The sequence below is a fragment of the Topomyia yanbarensis genome, chromosome 1, assembly GCF_030247195.1.
Source record: "Topomyia yanbarensis strain Yona2022 chromosome 1, ASM3024719v1, whole genome shotgun sequence".
Taxonomy (NCBI): Eukaryota; Metazoa; Arthropoda; class Insecta; order Diptera; family Culicidae; genus Topomyia; species Topomyia yanbarensis.
Window position 1 is genome coordinate 37922812 of NC_080670.1, and position 12096 is coordinate 37934907.

Genomic DNA, 12096 nt, shown 5'->3' on the forward strand with positions numbered 1-12096 from the left:
TCACGCTAGGAATATCCCACAGCTATAGATATGTGGCTATATGGACAGTTGGACACACAAGCGAACCGATTGACGTCGCTCTGTCATCTTGTGCCGCTAATTTTGGAAAGTGTGACAAATTCCAATTTTTGTCCCCGATCAACATCCATATTTTGATTCACGCTAATTAACATGAGCAGCTCGGTTTCACCCGAACTCTGCCTGTCAATCGAGAACTTAGGGGTAATATGCAAAATGGGATGAGCTGGAAAACGGAATATAGTTTCAAATTGGGCTGACCTTTTTGGTGAGAGCGAGGACCTCGAGAAATGATTCGAAAATTAACGTGCGATAAGTCGCGGTGTCAAGAGAGCGCAAGAAAGCCGGATTTTCATTGTTTGTTTGAGGTTAAAATGTGCGACGCATTCATTAATTGCCGTTAGTCACAAGCGACATTGCGACGTAAACGTTGCACAATGGTTCAAAGCAGCTGAATTCATTGGAGTCAAAACTGGCCATATTTGCGATTTTACATTTTCTACAATATTTGTGTTGCGTTGCGTAAGCACGGTATACTTCGTAGATTGCAGACTGATGACTCTCATTTCCAGCCAGACTACTTGAGGAGCATTGTTTGGGAATAACAATTGATCCAGTCCAAGCGAGAGTTTCGCCTGAGAGTCACCATTGCGGGCCACGACCATCTTTACCGTAACTTGGGATGAGAAAGGAAGTTTTGATGTGGTACTTACTGAACGGAAGGCCCCGACTCAGTGACACTCCCATAAGTACCACGGATTGGGTAGTGGGTGGGTTGTTAGTCAGAATTCGCTTCAAGCAAGCGATGCGACTGAGACTATATTTTCGTGCATGTTTGAATAGTTTATTGACTGTAGGATACGTAAATCTTCTAGGCGTTTAAACTCTGGCTAATCGTTTATTGAGATTGTTTCATCGAAAACAACTTGAACTCCGGACAGCCGGCTGTCGGGAATGTTGTCGACAATGTAAAATGGACTGTAAACAATGAGTTTAAAAGTGGCATGGTGGAACATTCAAAAATTATGTCACGTAAAGATTACCCAATACTAACTAACTCTCTGTCACCACGTTATTTTCCCCCTTGGTCTAATACGAATCAAATTATTTTAGTTTTTCCTTCATTTTGTAGTAGCACTTTTATGCCGCTACTAGCAAAAGTGTTCATGTTCTATGGAATTTACTATATACATGGCGCAATCGTGCGTAAAACGGCCGATTGCGTCAAAGCACATGACGTGCTCCCCTTCCATTTATGTCACAATTATTCATAACTCTTCCTCCTAATAGCGTGGCAGAATTTATAACGGGTCCTTCTTGGTATAATCACAAGCATATTAAGATCCTGTAACTTGAAATTTTCCACCTCGTTCAAGTTAAACGTTCCGATATTACAATGAAGACGTGAAACAGATAAAATACAAATGCTGCGTTCCTAAACGATATTAACATCATGCACGAATCAAACACCCCCCGTTTCCAAATAGTACGTACTTATTCTTAGCTCAGTATAAGTGACTGATGAGTTAATGGACTAAAAGTAAAGCATTAAATATAACCATAAAACATTTGTTCCTCGTGCTGAAATGATTGCCGCAAATTGGTAATTGGATTTGAATTGATCTTGCGAATTGTCAATTCTCCGCCCTCATACATAATTCAAAAGTCATTCACTCAGACAAGACCATGCGTATTTCCCACCCGCATTAAAGACCCAGTGGATTAGTTTCCTAGTTGGGCAAATGAACACTAAACAAACAAATAAATTAGTTTGTTCAGTCGAAAGAAATGTCAGCTCGATTGGCATCAACCGGCGGATACGTGTTCCCTTACAGTGCCATCAAATGAAAGTACATTTAAAATTACATACGACAAAATATGTGCAATTCAAAATATAACGAAATGAAGATTGCTTAATTATTTGCATTTAAAAAAGATCGGAAAAAATTAGTTGCATAACCAAGGTGGTTCATTTTCAAAGATAGTACTGCTGATGAATCACTGTATAAAAATTGGTGATAAGGGACGCGGACGAAAATAGCTGACCACCGCCTACATTTTCTTCAAAATTTGTGTGTGTAAAAAGTGACAATATTATTTTTTTAAAACTGATCCTCAGGAATCAGAATATACTGGCTTAAATGGCACTTTCCCCGTATGTAATCTGGGATTTATGCCGGACAGTGTCTTCCCGTCATTTCCTAATCGGAAAGAAAGGAGAAGGAGCAGGGAGGGAGTAGAATTGGAAGGCTGGGAAAAATAACAGCACAAAAACAAACAGCTGGTAAGTTAAACTGACAAGTAGTTCAAATCGCCTGCGAGTAAGCCAAAAGCTCTTTAGTACTTTGGATAAGGAACTTTAGTATGTCCACTGAGTTGCAGTCGTTCAAACACGTCTATGTTGTCTATGTAAGTACGGCCGAAAAATTGGACTCTCAATTGCGCTTCTACTGTGCAGTTGCAAACCAGATGGTGTGAGGTTCCGTAGTTGAATTCACAAAGATCACATGAAAAAGACTCAGCGCGCTGAATACTTACCATGTGTTAATTGAGTTTGCAGTGGCCGTTGGTCAGCAGTGTAGTGGAGTTTCGAAAAATATAGTAGATTTTTCGAAATCACTGGACACGGTTGTTCCAGAAACGCCTTTGTTTGGCAATACATTTGTAGAATTTCTGTAATAATTGTAATGCTTGAACGAAGCCCAGAACCATATTTTTCTCTTACCAAACTTGTCGAAATTGGCAGGTCGGGCTCAGGACCTCAATCGCTGTACCTGCCCTGGTCAAATTGTCATTCCATTCATTACCAGTAATACCTGAATGTCCGGCCACCCAGACAAGGTAGATAGTGTTGACTCAAATCTTCGATTTGAGTTCGGCACGCTATCACTAGCTTGGACCGGGATTTGTCTGAGCTAAGGGCCTTGACTGCAGCCTTACTATCGGAGCAGACGTTTATAACTTTGTCGAACAAATTATGTCGAAGAGCCGGTTGTACCTCACACATAATCACGAAGATTTCTGCTTGGAATACAGTAAAGTATCTACTTAGCGAGTGAGATTGTTTCTCTCGTTAGTCCGTCAACGAATCGGCTCCAGTAACTACGTTTCTTGGCTTTCACCACCGAATGTCTTATAGGCGGAGGCCTTCTCCGCCTACACGTCTGAGCACTTTTTGTCCTACCATGGATTGGGATACCGTCCGCGAGAGTTCGCGTCTGGTACACAGTAGAGACACTTTTCGACATCCTTTATTACTACAATGCACAGAGGAGAAAATAGAACAAATTCTTGGCCAATAATTAAAAAAAAAATTTTTTCGATTTTTTATTTAGTTATTTTTTTTTAGATACCAAAAAGCATACTGCATATTGAGGAAAAATAAAGAGTATGCCAAAAATTGCTAAAGAATTTTTGCATGGATGCAAAATTGTGATATTTTAAGGGTTTTTAATCATTTTTTTTATTATATATCCAGCAAAATCGCTTTCAAATGATGATGACTGTATTAAATAAGACAATATTATAACAAACGTAATTGAACACAACTATTTGTATAACCTCAGCTTAAAAATAACCGAAAATAGTAGTGTTGCTATGTATTGGACTAGCTTTAAAAACAACTTTTTTAAACAATTTATTCCAAATTTGAATGATAAAAAAGTTACATTATACGGCAAGATCCGGCAAAGTTGCTGAAACAACATTACAAAACAAGATTGCGGCTATCCAGAAAACATACAATCTCTTCCGATCTTTTCCGATCCACAAATTCCAAACGATTTGAAAATATTGATATTTTTACTGATTTGTGGTACGCCAAAATGCTGTAGGGTCAAATACTATATTTGGCAAAATGAATCTTTATGAATATATGCACAGGTATCCCTTTTCTTCTTCCTTTTCCGCTGACCAACTGTTCATGCAGCGGGAAAAACAAATGTATTCACAAAGATCATCTCGAAAATACTAGTATTCGGAAGGATCAAGAAAATTGACCCCTGCACTGGTAGGTGGATAGATGCCAAATAGTCCCAAAAACCAGTTATTTGCTATTTTTAGTTCATAATAAGGCATAATAATAGCAATAGCCGCAATAAATAGTTTTGGCCAGGATTCGACCCCAGTTACTACTCTGTGCAATGGGAGGCTGTATGTCCGAATTGTTTTTCAATTTAGGCAGTTCATGACCCGCGGCACAAAAAAGCGTAAACCCAGACGAATCTTGTCAAAGAGGAGGTAGTTAAGGGGAGCAGAATCGGTAATGGTCACCCAATGAAAGTCTGAGTTGACGTATGTCCTCTTCTCGTCAGCTGCGATTGATGCTGAGTGCAAACGCTTGCACTCCAGTATCGTCACTGGCTGACGCATGAAGCCTTTAAAACAGCCAACCCCATGCGTCAGCAGATCCGCACTATTCAAACTCGAGTCGGAGACGACCCCTTCGCATTCAACCCGATTTGATGGTATATATATTCTACACTTCTTGGCAAAAGCCTCGCAGTCAGCAATATTATTTGCTTGCTTCAAACTATTCACCGCCACCTAAAGCTTATCAGGGAGAATTTTCAATTTTTCTGTCACAGCTCAATATCGCTCCGTCAGAACTTAAGAAATATGCAATAAATTCGAACATTTCTTTGGTCTGGAAGAAGATCACCAATGGCTCTGGAGCATAGGTACAATTTTAATCGGGGAGGCGATTATATTTCGTCACCCATCTCGCCTTGAGACAAATCATTTTCAGGGTTCCAGGGGTCAGTCATTTTCGCACGGGCCTATTGCCCAGTGCAGACTATTAGAGACAAGAATGGGGAATGTTATATTATGTGGTACGTAACTTGTTTATATGACGGTATCTATGCGGCTTACTAGAAAAGAAACACTGCAGCTTCACTGCTCTAATAACGGTAAACGTACACATACAAAAAAACTGGAAAAAAAGCTGAAACCTCGACGAGGCGGAGAATGCGCAAGATAACCTTGACAGCGGATTTACACTATTCTTTATAACGTTACACTGCCTGGACTGGAAAAGTCGACTTAGCGATATTACACTCACATGTAGTTTTCCTTACAGGACATTCCATGTGAAGATTACCTCTCAAGAGGTGTGGTTGTCTGGCTAAATGGAGAGACAACTACAAACGCAAGTGGCCTATTACACTGACTGGCTATCTGATCGAGGGACGTGCAGGTGCTGGTGTGTACTGCACAGTGGGACGAGCCCGGACTTAAGTCCATATATGAATGTTATGCGATATTCTCGCTAGTATTTTTCTCCTATCGGCTGGGCCATCAGAGACATTTTTGCGAGATTTTAAGTAATTTTAACGTAAAATTGATGAATTTTTGGCAGCTTTTTAAGGGCGTAATTCAAGTGTTTTTTGCATAATTTGACCATAGGAACTACATTCAGTTCGGTTCGAAGAGTCGAAGGCAGCGGCCATACTTTCGTTTAGCTCTGCGCGTTTCTTTTTCATTATCGTATGCCTAGGTGGTATAACGTTAAAATGATTATGCAATCTGGTGCAATTGAAGAAAGTGTTCCTTGGTGATTTTAGAGGAGAAGGCAATTTTTAGGTTTTCAGTGAATCCGCGTGTGAAATTGGCCGGGAGCAGACAGTTTTTGTAGTTTTGATTACGCGTATAGACTCGAGATTTCCATGTATCGATAATATCATGGTAGTAGTGTAGTGCAACAGTAGGATGGTTTGATTTTGTGTTACCAATTTCGTACTCGTGGGATTTAGGCTCGATCCGCACGATATGTTGGCTTTCGAACACGGATCAGAGTGTGAACGTCACGTTATCATTCTATAAGGATAAGTGGAATGTATGTCACAAGAGCGAATTCATACGTTTTGTACGTTTACACATCCGTGCGGTAGATGTTTTGTGTGAACTTATCCACGAAAACAGATGTAAGCCTTGTTGGCCTGATGTACCGGTGATGGAAAACAGACTGGTAGTGTGAATAATACTTCGCGTATTTCGATTTTCTCGCTGTTGGTGCAAAGAGACACATACATCTGTGTCTAGTATGTGTGGCGCTCGGAGAGGACCATGACGGCGGACCGCGGTGAGAGTATTCTAATTGGATTTATTTTTCATTTTATATAGGGACATGAAGTTCTTCGTGGTTTGTTTTGTGCTTACACATGTTTCATATCTATACAAGAAGACTGGTGCCATAAACCTATGTGTGCGTGCATACACGGGCGCAAAGCAGGATGGAGCATGGTATTCGGTGTTTAATTAGGAAGACTGATCATCATCATAAAACAGCATGATTTCTCATATTATTACATATGTATTTTGTTATATAGCAGTATAAGTGCGCCGTACAGCAATGTAGCATCGATGTATTTTTTCCTTGCCATGGTATCGCTAGCGTTGACACATTTGGCCTTGCGCGTGTCTTTCGTCCGTGGTTGCGGCATACTTGTGTGAGTGAGCGCGGTTAGCTTGGGTTCGGGTTTCTTCATTTACATTACATATACCTATACATTACAGCCACTATATTGCATGAGATACTGCGAAAGCCTGTTTTTTATCAGCCCCTTTGGATGATAAAATGGCGATATTGACAGTAATTTTCTATCGTATAATATTGTGTTGTATTATGTTATATTAAATTATACTGTGTTCTGTTATATTATATTATATGGTAGTTGGTTACTTTGGGTGCTTCTTCCCTTGTAGGTGGAGGATATGTTTTTCTTTCAGAAATATGTTGATTTAATGATGTAGATTCATAAAAAGTGGGCGGCGGGAGGGAATTTCGGTGGTTCATTGGTTAGCTTAGGGAGTGCGTTGTGTCTGCTAGCCTTGCTCATAGAGTTGTTGTGCTCACCAAGGTGGGGTTTTGGGTGGAGCTGGCTTGATGCGGCTATGCTGCAGAGCCGAGTCCAGGAGTCCGGGGCGGCGCGGGGTGACAGAGGGTCCGCCGGACGAGTTGGCCGCGTGCTCGTTGTCGGAAGCGCAATTCACACTGTGATCAACTCGTTTGCAGGACCAGTTCGCGGCCACCTCGTCTTGCGCATCTGAACGGGGGGGGGGGGGGGGGTGCCTGCAGTGAGCAATTGCCTATTATATTATATTATATTATGTTATATTATATTGTATTATATTATATTATATTATATTATATTATATTATATTATATTATATTATATTATATTATGTTATATTATATTATATTATGTTATATTATATTATATTATATTATATTATATTATATTATATTATATTATATTATATTATATTATGTTATATTATATTATATTATATTATATTAAATTATAATGAAGAAATTATGTGAAGTTCTCTAGTAGTTTCTCGTTCAGTGATACTCTACGCAAAGTAGTGAAGTATATTAAAAGTGGAGCCATTGGGCGACTAATTATGTTATTGTTTCCCAATAGTCCCATTACTGTTGCATAAATAATATTTTCATATTACACTAACAACATATTTTTTCAGCTAAAGCGGAACCGTAATTTACAATATCTACATATACAGATTTTATTGATAACGTTGTATTATTATTCATAAATGCAATCATAATTTTTCGTTATGTAACCAAATGCTAGATATACAAAATGTATGGAAAATGGGAGTTGATTGAAGAGATTTGGACAGGAAGAGTGGAGTAGCCAGTCATGCTTGATCAAATTGTTGTGCTAGGACTGCTCAGTGCTATGGGTGGTGGTCCTGCTACAATAGGTGGTAGTAACATACATCACATCACATCACCATGGATGGGATGCCATCGCGCTCTCGTTACACCGGCTTAGCCTACCGGTGGGTCTGTACCGGATCCTGGAAAGTTACTTCCAAAACCGCGTACTGCTATACGAGACCGATGCCGGTCAGAAAAGGGTTCCGATTACCGCCGGAGTCCCGCAGGGCTCGATCCTAGGCCCGGTGCTATGGAACCTCATGTATGACGGGGTTCTGAGACTGAAGTTCCCTCCTGGGGTCAAGATTGTCGGCTTTGCCGACGACGTAACCTTGGAGGTCTACGGGGAGTCAATTCCTGAGGTAGAACTAACCGCAGAACACGCGATTAGCACGGTGGAGGAATGGATGAGCGCGAGAGGCCTGGAGCTCGCTCATCATAAGACGGAGGTAGTTATCGTCAACAACCGCAAGTCGGCACAACATGCAGTTATCCATGTGGGAGAAGTCGCGATCACTTCACAGCGAAGTCTGAAGTCTCTCGGAGTCATTATAGACGACAAGCTGACCTTCGGCAGCCATGTCGACTATACGTGCAAGAGAGCGTCGACTGCTGTTGCGGCTCTATCGAGAATGATGTACAACAGCTCAAAGGTGTGCGCCAGTAGACGTAGGTTACTGGCAGGCGTTGCCGTATCTATCCTCAGGTATGGCGGCCCGTCATGGTCAAGAGCACTGAGGGTAACCAGTTACCTACAGAAACTGGAGAGCACCTACCGCGTGATGTGCCTCAGAGTGATATCTGCCTACCGCACGGTATCACACGATGCATCCTGCGTGATAGCGAGCATGATGCCAGTCGGGCTGGTCATTCGGGAAGATGAGGAGTGCTTTGAGCTACGTGGAAATAGGGGAGCCCGCGAGCGCACCAGGGTGACCTCGGTCGCCAGATGGCAGCGTGAGTGGGACAACTCCTCGAAAGGTAGGTGGACCCACCGGCTGATACCTAGCATATCGAGCTGGGTGGGAAGACCCCATGGGGAAGTTCACTTCCACCTGACACAATTCCTGTCAGGCCATGGCTGTTTCCGTCAGTACCTCCACAGGTTCGGGCACGCGGAGGTCCCAGTCTGCCCGGACTGCCCAGGTGTAGATGAAACTGCCGAACACATACTGTTCGTATGTCATCGGTTCGACGTCGAAAGAAGAGCAATGCTTGACGTCTGTGGCTGGGACACAACCCCGGATACCCTTATCCAGCGGATGTGTCAAACGGTGGAGAAGTGGAACGCAGTCTCGGCTGCTACCATCCAGATTGCCAGTAGGCTACAGGTAATCTGGCGAACCGAGCAACAGACGGCGGGCACGGCTAACTAGTGATTGGTTAGTTGGAGCGAAAAAAGGCCAAGCGCAAAATAAGAGAGTGAATGGTCTGTTCATGCCGAGGTAGGTTGGCGCAGCGAATGGCAACCGCGTAAGGGGTAAACCCAGCCACCCCGAAGCAAGACAGAAGAGTGAGTGTATAGGCGTATAAGTGGACTGCCTCATGCCAAGACGGGAGGGTCGTAGCGTAGTATGTTGGAACTAAGCTATCGATGCCTCATGGCGTGGCAGAGGAGTGAAAGGGTGAGCATCCAAGTCAGTCTCACACTGCATGTTAAGGGTGAGCATAAAAGTCAGCCTCACAGGTTGGTAGCAAGCAAGGAATGAAAAAGGTGAGCACAAAAGTCAGCCTCGCATGGTATGTCAGAAGTGGGGCCTAAGAAAAATGTCCCACATGGGATGCCAGAGGGAGTGACAAAGGTACAATAGAGTGGCACGATTGAGAGTGAATCAGGTGATAGGGTGAGCACCCAAGTCAGTCTCACATGTATGGGTAGGGCGAGCACAAAAGTAAGCCTAGCAAGGAATGAGTAAGGTGAGCACACAAGTCAGCCTCGCATGGAACGTAAAAGGTGAGCACAAAAGTCAGCCTCATGTGGGAGTGTTTGAGAGCGAATCAAAGTGTGATTGAGAGAGCACCCAAGTAAGCCTCATACAGGATGTATGATCGCGTGAGTGAGAGTGAATGAGTACACTTAGTACAGCCACCCCCCCAGAAGTAATACCGAGAGGTAGTTCCTGGGAGGAATGATGGCGGAGCCCAATGGAGTTTAGTCGGTATTAATGGCTGGTCACCATTCGAGTCCGACACGCCCCCAGTGCACCCCGTGTGGTAGATTGGACCCTACCGTTAGCACGTGTACTGGGCTAGGACATAAAGGTCTTCTCCATTGTAAAAAAAAAAAAAAAAAAAAACATCACCATGGATCACATATATACAAACATTTTATATTTGAACAGATTATATTATATTACTATCTATTGTATTATGTCATATTATATTTTATTACATTGAATTATATTACATTAAGCTATATTATATTATATTGTATTATATGACATTATATGCATATGAAGAAAGGGGTGAGGAGGGTGCATCAGGGCATCATTGAAGTTACAACTGGACAATGAAGTGGAAGCCAATCGGAGTCAAGGAGGAAAAGTGTCCGTCGTTCGCGACAGATAAATTTCTCTCCAACAGTTGTAAACAATTTGACGCGCTCTTCTACAACAAACCATCTCGTGGAAAGCTTGACAAGTATTGCAAAATTCGTTATTCAATCTGCTGGATCTTACTGTTGGAAGGAGATTCTTTGATGCCCGCGGATACTGAGTAGGTGTATTTGCCTACGGGTCCGCCACCCCCCTTTTGGCCCTTTATACAGCGGTATGCTGAACGCCGAACGGTAACGAAATCTGAGCGTACTGTTAAGTGGAGCCGCATGCAGAGCAAGACTCAAGCTAGGATGGTGGCTACTTACATACTACATACTAATTTGACCATAGGAACTACATCCGGTTATTTTCGTTTTTCAAAGAAATGGTTGATTTTATGCATTGCATTACTTTATCAAAATTATCGGTGTGATAAAATTACATCATAAAATCGCCAGAAATAAGTTGCTTTTGTTAGTGTTTAGATAACAGTTTGTCATGATTTTTTATTGAATTCAAACTTCGAAATGCGATAACAACGACCCCCTTTGAATGCCCACGATCACACTATACTCATTCGAAAGCTTTTAATTTTCTCTTTCAAATGAGTATATGCTAGTTTTGCGAAAACTTGCGATAAGCAGTCAAAATTAAAAAAAACTGAATGGAGGCGCATGGTTATTAGTGATATTGAATTTGAATAATCACTTTATAGCTAGAATAATGACACGAATACATGCACAACTTTCAAATAGCATTGAGAGCATGATCTTGTTGATTAGTGAATGTAATTAAACATTTCACTAAGATGCTCAAAATGTTTGTTTTGAAAATGATAGAAAATGCAGCTTTCATATCAAGTAACCCACTAACGAAATAAATATTCCAAAATTAGTCGAACACATCTTATTTGATTCGTAAAAACAAAATAGTCATTTCTGAAGCCCCATGATGAGTTGTCAATTAATTCATTTCAATATGGAAAATAAATTCCAAAATTACTATTGAAAAAAATTATTATAAAAGACTTACTTTTGAGCCACTCTAATAAGTAGTAAAGCTAATTTCTATTTTTATAATTAAAATAGAAATTTAGCGCACAAAATCTTTTTTTAAAAAAAATTTGTGTCTTCACTACAAAATAATTCTTTGAGCCACCCTAACCTATAATGATTTTTTTTACATGTGTTAATATCAAAAACGATTTAGTACACGAAAATTAATATACACAGATTTTAAGAACGACCTCGAAAAAAAATATTTTTGAGACACCCTAATGAATAGTAAACGCTTATTTTTGAAATGTTTTAATATCAAAAACGGATTCAGCGTATCAAAATTACATAAAATCGCCCTATTTAAACCAATACGGCAAAGCTTGGACTTTAGTCCACCTTTTGTTCTAAGTCGTCCCACTGTGACTGTCGTGAAATGAGATTGAAACAATCTCACTCGCTAAGTAGATACTTTACTGTATTCCAAGCAGAAATCTTCGTGATTATGTGTGAGGTACAACCGGTTCTTCGACCGTTGGATATTCAATTTCGCCAAAAAAGGTTTGTCCGGACTCCGCTTCGGAACAGAAGATCTACCGCGCTGCGTCCCCTTACGATAGCGCGAACGAAACTCCTTTTTTAATGTGGAAGTTGTTATAATGCAACAATAAAGCCCTAGGACCAACCAGAATCAAATTTAACTTGTTGATTAATCTACCAGACTCTGCCAAGAGACGCTTGTGTAAGTTATTTAATAAGTTTCTTGAGGGTAATATTGTCCCTCACGACTGGAGGCAAATGAAGGTCATCGCCAGCCAAAACCCAACCTCCGACCACAACTCGTATCGAACGATTGCAATGT